This window comes from Protopterus annectens, chromosome 1.part1 (genome assembly GCF_019279795.1).
Source record: "Protopterus annectens isolate FY-2018-M chromosome 1.part1, PAN1.0, whole genome shotgun sequence".
Taxonomy (NCBI): domain Eukaryota; kingdom Metazoa; phylum Chordata; order Ceratodontiformes; family Protopteridae; genus Protopterus; species Protopterus annectens.
Genome location: NC_056726.1, coordinates 593,335,976 through 593,351,240, shown reverse-complemented (window position 1 = coordinate 593,351,240; position 15,265 = coordinate 593,335,976). Strand labels below are relative to the sequence as shown.

General features: G+C 37.6%; 1 protein-coding gene across 2 annotated transcripts in view; it reads right to left on the bottom strand.

Moving 5' to 3' along the window:
* Positions 1–15,265, bottom strand: part of LOC122806471 (TRPM8 channel-associated factor homolog) — a 653,565-nt gene that overhangs the window by 132,328 nt on the left and 505,972 nt on the right. The gene's annotated exons all lie outside the window — the stretch shown is intronic.

Genomic DNA, 15,265 nt, shown 5'->3' with positions numbered 1-15,265 from the left:
AGAGTATGTGAGGAGGTTGTTAAACTAGGGACAGTTGTGATTGGAAGGAGGAGTGTGGGAGGGCTAGATATCTCTATAAATCTAGAGGTAGTGGGGCGGGTGGGATATGGGGGCAGGGTGGGGGAGCTGAGCCAGGCAGGCGAAGTGGAGCGGGGAATACACCTGCCTGGAGGTAGCAGAGTCTTAGAGGCAGCTTGGTGTGAGTATAAGGTTCAGGTATAGTATAGTGTTTTCCAATTACAAGAACCTGGTGTTTTGGCAGAGGTAGCAGAGTCTTAGAGGCAGCTTGGTGTGAGTATAAGGTTCAGGTATAGTATAGTGTTTTCCAATTACAAGAACCTGGTGTTTTGGCAGCCTAAGATTAAGTAAATCTGCAGGTACTGTTGGGTTTCCTGCCTACAGAACGCTATCCTGGCAAGGAAAACTTATAATATGGGTATTGCTTTACCCTAAAGTCTTTTTCAGTTAATGTAGTTGTGAAGTATAGGATTGTGCATTCGCACCATGGTAGGGTTGATTCAGAGTCGACGCCAAGGACCTGGGAGCCACGCGATGGTATTTTAGTGGGGGGGGGTTCCTAGAATAGGATGAAGGAGATAAAGCACGTTTAAAAGACAGTTTAAATGCAGTAGCTTGTAATTAGAAACAACAGAACTATGCAGCAAGTTATAGTGGTATGATTTAGGTTGAGATAAGCAGTGGGGGAGAGGCATAGATAATACACAGTCCCTTGCACCATCAAGTACACTTAAATACTAGTAAAATACAGTTAGTATGTAGCCAAATACATTGTTGTAAACGTCCTGGCCCTGATAACACCAACATATGCAAACTATTACATCTGGTATTATTAGATTAAGCTATAGGCGCCAGAATGAACATCTACAGATCAAGTGATTAGGTAAGCCTACCCTGTGGTTGCAAGACACACACTTTTACACTAGGTAAAACAATCCTTTGTACAGCAGTAAAAAATCATCTATTTTCCGTTAGGCGTATTCTTAGCTAGGAACGCCAGTAGCATTTAGAATTATGAAAACAAACAGCAGTAAACAATCATGATTCCACACTAAGCATATTCTTAGCCAGGAACTCCAGTAGCATATTGAATAAATTAAAACGTCAGAATGGCTAGTTAACAGCAAGTGGCCTGTCGCTCAGTCAGAGAATAAATTAGTATTAGAACTAAGATACATTTGCAGAGTAAAACACAGTACATCTGATGTTAATTTAGTTTAAACATGAGCATCAGTAACAGCGTCTTCCTGTGAGCCCCTTAGATGAGTCGTCGCTCTAACAGAGAGGCGATTCTTGAATGAAACAGCAGAAGTTAGATTTAGATTAAAAGCAATTAAAATCAAGTTGTTTTACCTTTGGGAGAGGAGAGTCGTCCGGGCAGGAGGACAGAACAGTACCAGCAAGGAGTAAAAGATGGCGGATTCTGGCGGGGAATATGAAAACTCCCTGACGTCAGAAGACCTGCCTGGAGGTAGCAGAGTCTTAGAGGCAGCTGGGTGTAAGTATAAGGTTCAGGTATAGTACATACATGAAGTCTGTAAATCTGCATAAGACACCACAGTTATCTGTACCACAAAAATATCAGCAAACCACAAGAACTTACCCAGGAGTCCTTCACTTCAGTAGAAACATGGCTGACATCTACCCTGATATTTCTAAACCCAAATAAAACCAAACTAATCCTATTTACTCCCAAACAGCTTACAGTCAACAAAAACTCCTTGAAAGTTACTTCATCCAACAAAACAAAAATTGAACCTGTCATACATACTAAATTGCCTGGCATCTGTGTAGATGAGAACCTACACTTTTATCACACACATCCAAAATATAGTGAAAACATTACACCAAAAACTACATTCTCTCTATAGAGCCAACCACTTCCTCTCAGACACTATAAGAAAACAAAGTGCCTCTTTTCACCTCTTGCTTACACTAATGTATTCTGTAGCCATTCTTAATAACATTAAATTGACTTTGCTAAACCAACTTGAGCAATCTTACTATAAAACAGCATGATCTGTTTATTGCCAGCCTTCCAAACAGAACCCACCTCTGTACCACCCTAAGGAATTTGCAGTGGCTGGAATTGCCACATTATCACATCTACTCACAACTTCCACAAATCCATAACATTGTGTATAAACCTAACAACTGTCCATCCACCTCCAGCCTCATACAAAGATTTAACCTATCCAGGCCACTACAGTCATCGGACAAATACCTATCACATGTATCCAAACCCAACAGTTCTGCTGGCAGATCATACTCTCCAACCACCTCTCTAAATCCTGGACCTCCAGCCCATTGGCAATATAACAAGAAAGTCCCTAACATCATTTAACACTCAGCAAAAGTCCTACCTTTTCAGTACCAGCTCATTACATGTGATGTTTCAGGATAATTTCCAAACCCTTACTAACTCTCTCCATTCTTTTATGTAACTGGCTATAATACAGCTATTTCTTCACAATCTCTAATTATATGACTGTCATCTACCCCTCTTCACTACTATCTTTATCTTCCTTTTACTTGGATTTCCTCAATACTCTTTCATAATTTGTAACCATCTTCATCCTATAATTGCTTCAGTGTTGTCTACTCAATATCTATTTAAACTGATTCCATTTAAAAATAACTAGACTCTCATCAGCTTGATATTAACAAATGTTTACAGTATTCTTGTTTTAACGGTCATGTTTTCATTTACTGTCATATCATTACTATTTTATGTATGTTCATTTACAATTCTTTGTACGCACATTTATTATTTTTTGATTAACTGTCATATCACTACCATTCTATGTATGTATGTATGCATATTTATTATGTAAGTCTTATATAACCTTCTTCTTCTTAATCTGTAAAACAGAATATTTATCCCCAGGGCTCTCTGAAAATGGGATCTGTGCCCAGTCAGACTTTTCCAGTAAACAAAAGCAATAAATAGATGTATACATAAAAGCAGGTGTGAAGTAGACATTATATCCAGTTGTGAGAAAAACTGATGTGAGCTTTGTGGAGAGAGAGTAGAAACTATAGCTGTGGGCCAGAGGATGTCAAGCTCAAAGCAAGACAGAGGCAAGGAAACATGTTTTGCTCAAAAGACGAAGTTAGTGTTCCTAGAAAGAAATAGAATGGAATGTTTACTAATGAGTTCATCAATTTTGCAGTGAGGGCCTAGGGTACCTAGTCCATCAGTTACCAAGTGACAGGTAATCTGTTCAAGAAAATGGGGCTGTTGCTTCCACTAGACTGTAACATAGGAGGCATACCGGTAGATCAGACCATGGTGGAATATCCAAAGAACTAGGAAGAAAACATCCTTCAACAACCTTTCTATTGAGCAATTGGTCTAAAATCTCCTACAGTGAAGAGTGTGACAGAAGTTCAGTGGTTTCCTAGACAAAGAGAGAAGCAGATTATGTAAAAGAGGTAAAGTGGTGTCAGCCCTGGGGTAAGAGTCAATAGAATACTATATTTGGGTGCAGGTTTTAATATCTGTGAATAATGGAAAGTCCATCTTCTGCGCTGGCATATATGTGTCTGGCACAGGAGGTACTTCGATGTTGATGCACAAATTGCCATTTTTGATCATAAGCCAGATAGGCCTGAGATTTTATAGAAGAGATGTGAAAAAGGAGTTTAGAAAGGCTACTGTGGTTGTAAACTTCACCTCTGTGTCTAGAAGGGGTGTGTCAAAGTCTGGCTAAGAATTTTGAATGCAGTATAAGGACCGTCCCCCTGACAGACATAGTTAGAGAAGCCAGAGTGAAGGGTGATTACCACTTTTGTCAACATATAAAGCAGATAATCTAATTAAGGCATATCCATCATTTTAATGACACTATCTTTGCCCATGCATCTTTTGCATATCGTCTACTCTGAGGCAATCTCTGCTTAACATACAAGGCCATGTCAAACCCAGAGCTGTTGGACATGCTACACTTAAAGAAATCCCAATCCCTCAGAGCCACATGCTCCATGGATCTAAACCTTGTCATCACAATAAACAAAACATGCTGGAGGGATAGGTTCCTGACCCAGAGACTCTCCAGACTCTGGAATAGACTGCCCATACATGTCAAGCAGAGCACCTCTTTGGCCATCTTCAAAAGGAACCTTGATGATTGGATGGGAGAAAGGAAATTCACCCCGGGGATCACGTCAGTCACCCTGCTAAACAGGGGTCCAGGGAAATAAATAGTGTGGGAAGAAATAGCCAGGGAATTGTTATGGCTAGACTTCTATAGGCCCTAGGGCCGATAGCCTAGTACCAAACTATGAACTTATGAACCTATGAAAGAAAGGGGCTGAAGCCAACCTTTCCTTATATCTCTTATCCTAGACTGCAATGAGCAACTCATAGATATATAATTTAGATGTTTTTGGAGATACTTAACTCCATTCTGTCAATAAAACAAACCACAAATGGAGACTAAAGTAGAATGTATGAAGAAAACTTTATTTTTTTTTTTATTTATTATTACTGCTGAGGATGTAATTTAACAAGATATACCATTCTTAAATAAATTAGAAATCTTTGTTGATGGAAGGGAACACAGTACTCAGAGTTAAAGCAAACATCAGAATAGGCCAGTAATATAACAAGGATCCCCTTTTCTATTACAGGTCAAATAGCAGACCTTCACTTTATGTGTCTAGTCAAGGGTTTCAATGATAAATTAAAAAGCAAGTGGATGGCAGGCATCCTTTCTTCTTACAACACTGAGGGGAGATAATTGGATGGAATGGAATTAATGTGCCCTAAAGCTTAGTGGGAGAAAAACACTAGGGACCTATTGGCTGAAATAGGATGGGAAGCCCATCTTCACAAGGGTGACTTGAGGAAAGGCCCAGTTTCCACAAATAAAAGCATTATTAGCACTGATAATGACTATAGCATATTTCTGGATTCAGTAAAGATTCACCTTGCTGCAAGGTATATCATTGCTTAATCCAGAAATATGCTGACAGCAAGCCTATATCTTGCAATATGAATATGATTGAATAAGTCATGTTCTTCAGAATATCCCAATTTCTCACTCTTTTAGCCTGGATCATTACCTCCATATTTATAAGTAAGACTGGGCAATAAAACCCTGACTGTAAGTTGCCCTTTTCAGACTTTAGAATAAATATTATAATGGGAGATAACAGCTGAGTATCACTCTGCTAAAGAGTCATTTGTAAAAGTGGAGAACTAGGGTTGCAGCAGTAACACAGCTGTTTGTAAAGTACATGCCTTAGCATGTCTAGGCAAGATTGTTTTTTCAGACTTTAGGTAGAAAATAACATCCTTTTTTGAAAGGTGAAAGTGGTCACATAACTTAAGGGTAACTTCATCTGGTAACTTGTTTACATCTGAGTCACAAAGATAAACCGTCAGGATTTCTATGGATAGTGTTTAAGTGGTAGTAAAATAAATGCATCTGTAGATGTTAAACTGTTTCCTCTCATTCAGAGAGTCTCAAAAGAGATTAAATTGTTCCTCAGCCAGAGAGTGGTACATCATTTTATATTTTACAATATGAAACTCCAACTTACTAACTGTAAAGGTATTGTGGTCAGATTGATATGGTTCTGCTTTTGAATTCAGTTATCTTGAAGGATGAGGTTTTCTTGAAGCTATTTGATATTCAGCAGAAGGCCATGCACAGCAGTCTGGCAGTTTAGTCCCATGCAGCCACCAGTTGTTAATACTCTAGCAATATGGATCCCCTTCAACACCATCCAATTAGAAGCAGGGTTTCAGGGCTAGCCATAATTGCCAGGGGGCCTGGAAAAGTCTATCTTTAAGTCTAGCAGATATTTCCTAATGCTTCAGTAAAGCTGGAGAGATTCTCCAGAATGAATTTCTGTCTTAGACTGGGGCCTTAATCAGGTTGATATGTACAGTGGCATTATCTGCAAGGTGAATAGGGTAGATGAAGGTATCTGTTACTTATGGAAGAAGCTAAATTGAAAATACAAAGTAATCAATTCAGCATTTGCAGGCACAGTTGAATTGTTTGGGCTTATCTTGCCGGGCTGTCCTTGATTTATAAGATAATAGCTGTTACACCTGTCCTACAGAGATTTTACATCCTTGCTATATTTGGGAGGTCAGGGCCCCTTATGTTGAAACTGATACCAAAGAATGGCATCATATTCCCCATCTAGGTTTAGAGAAGAACAATTTTTTTTATTCAAAAAGATCATAAGAGATATCATGCACACTGCTGTACCCAAATTAGTTCCATAGTAAGAGCCATTGAAGGTGACTAAACTGAAAAAGACCATTACAGATACAACCAAATGCATTTCACTGTTAGAAATAAAATACTTCTCCTGTTATTCTTGTAATCTTTGGTATTCCAAAGGTACATAAAAACATTTTAAAACCTCCATTCCACCCAACTATTGCAATCCAGAGGTCTCAAACCTATCCTTTGGCCATTTATGTGGCTCATGTACTAAAATCTAATTTTTTCAGTATACCATCATTTATTGAAGGACTCCTGGGAGTTTTGGGCCATATAACACCAGATTTAACTAATCAAGTTAGTTTTTTTACCATTGACATGGTGAATTTATTCACTTGCATAACCCAAGATGAAGGTATAGAATTGTTCAGTGATGCTCTACTGGATTCCCCCTTTATTTCTAACAGTGAAGTACATTTGGTTGTAACTTTAATGGACATTATTTTGTCCAACAATTTTGTTTTCTTCGAAGGAGAAGTATACAAGCAAATTAAAAGGCATGGCTATGGGTGTGGCTTGCTCCCCATGTTACATCAACCTCATCCTTCTAAGTTTGGAAAAGAGATACATGTTTTCATCTAGATTCCACACAGTGTAAAATCTGTTTAAGATATTTAGACAATATTTGTCTCATTTGGAATTATCCTGATGATATTAGAGATTCATTTTTAAGTTATATACAAAATACTACCACCATCCTGAAATTAACACATAACTTTAATGACAAAGTTGTTAACTATTTAGATACTACTATTATTAAGAAAGATTTTGGATATGAATCAAGCATATATTGTAAACCAGCATTTTCCAATGCATATTTACATTTTAAGAGCTCCCATCCATTTTTGTACAAAAATAATTTCATTAAGGGTCAGTTTGTTATACTTGCAAGGATGGATTCCAACAAATACAAGTTTGAGGAAGGAAAAATTAAGCTGGTTAATATGTTCTTAGAGAGAGGCTATCCATCATCCCTAATAAAAAAAAAAAATATATCAGTGAGGAAGTCACCTAAGGATGGGGCGACAGCCATAAACCATTATTGGGTGTAGGGTTGCCCTCCTAAGGGAGACACAGTAATAACAAAACTGTCTCCAACAATGAAACTATTGTTGATGAAATTCAAACCAATGGCATATTGCCTAATTTCTGAGTGAGCTATATGTTTGAGATACGGTGTTGGCTCTAATATTGTTAATAACATTATTAAGATAAACTGGAATATATTCAGAGTTAATGATGACATGCATGGCATTGTGGATAGTATACCACAGTTTGTTTACAAAATTTCACAAAACATCAAAAAATATTTGAAAGAAATAAAACTATACACACTAAAGTAAATAAAGGTAAATGTGGGGGATGTTCTCAATGTCACTACATCCTTGAGGGTACACGTATACTGGTGGAAAATAAGCAGAAAATGTTGGTTAAATTACAGCAAGGTAGCTGTAATTATTTTGGTTTAGTTTACATTACCAAATGTTCTGGATGCTATGTTTTTTATATTGGCAAAATTGAAAGATTATTAAAGAAAAGTATATATGAGTATTATTTTGATATAAATAATGTCAATTCACATAATGCTCTATACAAACTTTCTTTACGTTGCGAAAATTATAGTAAGTTTTTATTCAGAATCCTTGAGATTGTTAAAAAGGACATAAAAGGTGGTGCATGGTAAGCCACTACAGAATACAAGTAACTTTATTGTCAGTTGCGTCTTAATTTAACAACATTCCTGGCATAACCAATTGGTGTTTGTATTGTTTTGGTTTTAAAACTAAAAACTGATAAATAACAAATTAAAATTATACACTTTTTTATGTTTTTATACATAACAGATTCAAAGATTTTTACATAATTCAAAGATTATTTATATGTGATAGGTACACAAAGTAATATTTAGGTACATGTATTATTTTTATGATATTTTTGAATAATGTACAACAGTTCTATTTAAAAATTCTATACATGTTTATATACAAAAGATTAGTAACTTATTGATGTAATGATATTTTTAGTAATATTTTTAATACATTTTTAACAGATTTTCATTAGACCTTTAATAGAATTTTTGTTATATACATACGAGTTTTTGTGTGGACATGTATTTTTAAGAACGTGTATATTGCTCTTAAACACATTGTCTGGTTTATATAAACGCACATGACTTATTTCGTCTAATTTAGTTCTGATGAAGTCCTTGTTGAGTGTTCAAGGGACAAAAGTATATGTTTGATTGTTTTATTCTAAACTTTTGGAGATTTTTCACCTAACTAAAAAAAAATTTTTTTACTCAGTTTTGCTGCTTTTTTGGAGTTATAAACCATGCTGAAGCATCTTTGAAACACCTTTGTTTTTTGTGGTATTAGTTAGCATTGTCACCTCACAGCAAGAGGCTCTTTGGTTCAATACTCGGCTGGAGCACCTTCTGTGTGGAGTCTGCATGTCTTCCCCGCAGTCAAGTGACATTTAAAAGACATGCAGGTAGGTGTGTGCATGAATGGGTATACCTTCTTTGAAGGTTGGGTGTCAAGCTGGCACCTCAGCACTATAAAAATCCACTGCCAATCATTAGCGGACAGGATTTCTGCTGTGGTGACCCCTAACCAGGAAAAGCCAAAAGACATTGGTTTTAGTTATTTTGGTGTTTCTCATGCCTGCCTTTTTGTTTTGAGGTACAAAAAGGTATTGAAGAATGGCACCAGCTATTAGCCTGTAATAAATTCTAATACAAAGCAAGACTGTATGTTTTTGTTCTGAAACACAAATTCCCGACAGTCAAACCAAAACCACTATAAAGCCAACTACTGAGGGACAGAGCTCCACTGTAAACAGATTGGAATGTGATGGCTAGTAAAAAGAATATATCTCTGCCTTAATATATAACCATATCGGTTAGATAACCAATCTTTTTTCTCAAATGAAGAATTAGCAACCAACTGCCAGGCCACACTCAATTTGAAAATACCATCTATCACAAACAACTACCTCGAAGTAAGCCAGATAAGCCCAAATGCTGTGCTGATTATGATAACCCACTTATAGAACAAATTTGAACAAACAAATGTATCAATTTACAGAAGGTAGTCTTGTGATGCTTTTGTGCCAACATGCAATGTGGTCATGGTCAACAAATGTCTTGGCCAATCAGTAGTTGCCTTCACCTAGGGCACTATCAGGAATAGTCTCAATACAGCATTAGGTTCAATAAGCATGGACACTGAAAATATTCCCATCTGCTCCAGCAAAGAAAAATCAAAGGTGGACCATACAGACCACGTAAAAAATACATTTTGGCACAAAGTGACTGTTGCAATAATCCATAAATTGTGGAGAGCAAAATCCCATTTATAAACGCAAGGTACAGTAATGGCTTAAACAGAGCTTGAGGAAAGTAATCCTCATCCAAGGCACAGAAACATTTTTTGAAATGCCATCTGGCTGTCTCTACATGTTGGAGTAATAAGAAACAACTGCCATAGACAGACTGCATGACTAATCCTAATGTAAGACTGTAATATGACAATGCATGAAATTGTCCTAAACACAGCCATGCCAGTATGGACCTGTTTAACTGTGTAGTTTATATACAAAAATAACAAAGAAATTTACTGACAGACAAGAATCGTAGAAAATGCATCAATCATTAATAGCAACTAGTTATAAAAGAAATATATGAATAGCGGTAAAGGATCAAGTTACCACTGATGACCAGAGTCACACCTAGAATGATGAAAAGGGGAAAACTGCCTGGGGTGCAAGCTTTTGGTGGAATGGTCAGCAGTTACTAATAAGGTAAAAGTACAGTACCTGCATTCATTTAAGAATCCATGGATGATATCACAGCTTTTTAAATTAATGTAACAGCTCAGTGTGCTAGTAACTATAGCAAAGAGCTTGCATTAGCTCTTTGATACACTTTAAAAATCATGATGTCTTCTTTTGGTCCTCAACTTCAGGAAAAACGTCAGCTTGAGGGGAATGCCTATCTCGACACTGCTCAGGGTGTCAGATTTCTTAGTTATGCTCTGAAGTCCTATACTACTTGAATAAGTCTGTTCATTTTTATGTAGCATCATGCTAGCCTTAGCAGCACTACTAAAATGAACCCACTCCTCCTGAAACAAAGTTTAAAGTGCAGATTGGCATTTCTTCATATTCAGTGTAAGTGGATCTGCAAATGTGGTATCACTAGGAATCATTTCCTTAGTGCCTTCTTGTACCACTTCTATGTTTTATGACTTATTAATATTTCATATTTCAAATTTTGACTTTGTGTACCCCACAAAAATAATTCTGCATCATCTTTATCAAAATACTGTAATATTTTATCTGTGTTTATAAAGTTTAATTGGCATACAATGTTATAGTATGTTATCAATTGTATAGGCAGTATTTATAAACAGTTGCATGCTACACAACACCAAAATGTGATTCAGAAAGAATTAGTGTGTGGATTCAGAACTAGGCAGTGAGTAAACTGCCCAGTTTTCTGGAGCTGCATGCTAATGTGGCAGTATTTTGGCACAGCCTGTTTAAATCAGGTCTGTAGGTTCATTAGAGAATACCAGGCTATCTGTCTTGAAGGTCCATTTTAATTCTTTCCAATAACCTAAGGTCAGAATCACACCCTGTAACTTGTGTCTATAAGGCGAAGACCTTAACCATTAAGCCAAACCCAGCCCCATAGGTTCATAGGTATATACTAGACTAATGACCACAAGGGCCTCTTTAAGCCTAGTCATGCATCCTAAATGTATCCAACAAATTTGGTGCCCTAGAGGTTACTTTTAGGGGTATGTGTAAGCTAGAGCATGCATGGTCAAACATATACGTTATGGACAAAAATCACCATTTGTTAGTTGTAATACATTGATTCAGAGATGCTTTGACTACTCAAGTACTGTAAAGGGTGCACATGAATGTTATTTACATTTTACTCTTTCATTCTGACAGTCAAAGCTGTTTCTCTAATGAAGCAGACGGTATTTGAGTAGCTTGGCCCTTTGCACCTACAGTGTACTGAATAGTGACTCTATCTGTTCTTGTTCTAACTGAGCAGTTGGTGATTTAGAGACATTTATAAGCTTCAATATTATTCAGAGGGATGATAATTACTCATTTCCTTGGCCTGAACAGTATAACTCTACCAACTTGAGCACAGCTCTCAAATTTATTTATTTATTCATTTCTATTTATTGACTGGGTTGATAGTGATAATTAGCAACATATGACATATCCAAAGACAAGTAGTGCTTCACTGAGTATATGTAATGCAAGATAAGCTGGAAGAGTTAACCTCAATATATATGTATGAGATTTCATGGAGGATTGTATAACTTCGATATACATGAAGATATAGGCTATGTATGATATTTTTTGGAGAGGAACAAAGATTTGTTAATAGTAGTACATGGAGAATTATATACAATAAATTGTAAATGGTAGGAGGGAAAAAGGTTGCATTATATTCAGAGTAAACTAACAAAATAAAGATAAAATGTGAGATTATGGGATATTTGGGTAGTGCTGCTTTTTTTTTTGCTAAGTGTTGCTTTAGCTCAGTTAGTAACGTAATACTTTCTGATCTGATCTCATTTGGGATGCTGTTCCATTTACTGATTATGCTGGAGGAGTAGAATGACTCACCCAGTATGTTGTGGGTTTGATTTCACTTTATTTTGGTTTGGTGAGAGTAAAGGGTGAAGCACAGTAAATGGCAATAAACACCACCCTGTGTTGTCTATTGAAAGCAACTCTGTTATCTCAGTTTTTGGTACTTATTACAAATGTGATTGTCTGAATAATTCTTTACATTACTTCAATGAAAATGTGGCTTTCTAGTTAACAAAGCATAAATACATTAATTTCAAAGAACCTACTATCAATTTGCCTTAAAATGCTCTATAATCCACCATTTCCAATCCTTCTCTGAGGAAAAAAATCACTGCAAATCACAGATTAGCTAAGCTTGACAGGACTTAACAAAAGCTGAAAGTCCTGTCTCAAAATATCCTGCTTACTGAGGTAATGTTTGAAATAATACTGAGCATAGAATGAGACGAAGCTGTGATAGTGGGTATTACTCTTAGAAACTTCTCTCTGCATGCTTAGTAATGCACATAAAGGCTTGTTTCAAAAGACACAACACTTCCTCCTGAAATCTCAGTGTAAAATGAATTGGAGTACTGTACTGTTCTCTCTCTCTTATCATGAGCAGAAGAAATGGAGGTTATTCCTCTGGGATCTGCTAAATAAATCTTCAATTTTAAGTTAATTTGTTTTAGTGGCAGCAGATGAAGTGGTTTCCATGGATTCTGATTTATCAACCCTTTTTCTCCTGGTGAAATAGACACTTCCACATTTGCCAGTTCTAATTTAAATTTTGTGGCTTGTATTTTTAGTTTCATGAATAGCCATACTGTGGGAAGAAAGTAGGTCCTTAAAAGTTATCTCTTGTAGGAATTTGTCTTCTAGAGGAAGTATGCTCTCAAAGTGTTTTTTTCATTCCTGAAATTCTGGAAACAGCCTCCCATTATGAAAAAAAGAGTTACCTTTTCTCTGGTGTTCATGGTGAAGAATGTTGAGGTAGGGCAAATCATATGCTTGAGTGCTGTGTTGACAGTCCATTGCATTCATCCACTGAAATCAACTAATGATATTGCTTAATAATAGTAGATATTGTGTACAGGACCACTAAAATTGTCATAGTAATTTAAAATAAACATTACAAATGCTTTTGGTTGCATGGCAGCAGACTTACTGCATAGTTTTATTTCAGTGCAGCCATTTATGTCATCTTTAAACAAGAAATCATCATTAAAATGTGATCTGTTATTTGAACCTCTTCTGGCCTGATTTGTATTACTTTATGTCTGCAAAGCGATCTTCTGCTATGCAGTGCCCAAAGGCGTGTTATTTTATTGTTTTGTTTTTGCTCTTTTAGTTCATTTAGTTTCTGATCTGCCTGTGACCATTGAGCCAACTATCACCCCTTGATCAGTTTATAAAAAACAAAAAAGTATTCTCTTTTCCTGCCTTGCTGAACTAGATTAGTGCATATTTCAGGCTTTGCTGAATTCCTGACTGTGGTATAGTTTCCTGTGTTGCCCATATCCTTACTTGGAGAGTAGGAAGATTTCTGTTCACCAGTGAGAGTGGGGAGCTTTGGGTAGCCTATCTGTCCCTGGAGGAGTGGTCTCAGCCTTGAAACTAGTAGTTTATTGGCCGTTTTGGGTCAATTCTTATCTCTTTCTGTTTCCCTGCTTTAAAACCCGCATTTGCGTGGTTTTGCGCGATTTTGCGCATAGCGCAGCATCAGGCAGCGCCGCTTAAACAGGTTTAAACTATTCCCAGCTCCACAAAGTCTGCTCTTCACTTTTTCCCTTAGAACTGTTCTAAATCTCAAAGGAAGCACTCTACTTTCATTCTAAAGCCCTGCAGTTACTCATATAAGTAATCTTATAAGTAAGCACTAATAAACTAAAGCACTACACCAACTTATACTCCCTTTAAGTACTTGGCTCTCTATTGGTCCTTTCTGATCAATCAAAAAGTAGTTACTTATACTATTCTGGCATGTCAAAAAGTCAGTTTCGGGTTTACTCTCCAGTCCAGCTGGTGAATCTGGGAATCTTGAGGCAATATTACAACTGCCTTATGTACACAAACCACCCTCTCCTCCTCCCAACAAGCTCAAATATATGTGAGAGATGCAACTATATAGCCAAACTGGAGGCTGAGCTCTCTCAACCCAGTACTGGCACAGTCAGTCAGAAGGAGAAGGTAACCACACACACCACAAATCCAGTCTCACATAGACCTATCGCATCAGAAAACCAAACACATAAACACACAAAAACACACTCGGAGGCTCTAAATAAAAATCTGTCCAAGCAGCAGAGACCTCCAAAGCAGACATCCAAGCAACCACTACCCTACAACAATACCCACATATCACATAGTTCATAAAGTCAGTGTGCCACACAGTCACAGCCCTTAAGGCTAAACAACACACCTAATACACTTGTAATAGGTGACTCTGTTGTCAGACAAACTGATGTCCCACTCACCAGACTGAACAAGGAGAAGGTCACTGTAAGCTGCCAGTCGGGTGCCAGGATCCACCACATAACACAAACATTCAGGTCACTCCAAAGCAGGTACAAATATGACTCTGTCGTTGTCTATGCTGGTGTGAATGACCTGAGACTTACCTCCCTGGACTACATGAAAAGAGACATAGTGGAGCTCTCTGATCATGTAGCCCAGGCCGGTATGACCCTGACCTTGAGTAGCATCTTACCCTCACCAAGAATGATGCCACAGTATAAGACAAAATTATCAATTTTAACAATTGGCTAAAGTATTGGTGTCATTCAAAGGGGATTCAGTGTCTGTCAGCCTGGGATGACATGCTCCACAAGCCATGTTGCTTCGCTAGGGACGGCTTGCACCTGTCACCCCTGGGCTTTCGAATACTGGCTAAGGCCCTTGCCACCCCCATAGTGCCTTTTTTAGGCAAGGCTCAAAAGACAAACCCACCTCCATCGACAATACAAGGAAAAAGAAACTAAGGGTAATGCTGCTCAAGTGCCAGAAGTCTAAACCTCAAGATGCACACACCCGAGGCTCTCCTCAGTATAGAGAATATCAATATCTGTGCAGTAACAGAAACCTGGTTCAAGGCTCCCAAGAGCACCCCAGCACTACCAGGTTATACCTCATACCATGCTTTTCGGCCCCAAAACTTGGACCGAACCACAAAAGGAGGGGGAGTATCCATATTCATCAAAGATACCCACATCTCCAGGTTAGTGGCACTGCATGAAGCATCGGAGGTCATCCACATGCAACTAACAGTGGGCAAAACTGCTTTTCGGTTTGTAGCCTGCTACAGATCACCCTCCCAAACTCAGGAACCCCACTCGGCTTTCCTGAGAACACTGGAGAATATGAAGGTCTCTCTAAACACCATTATATTGGGTGACTTCAAC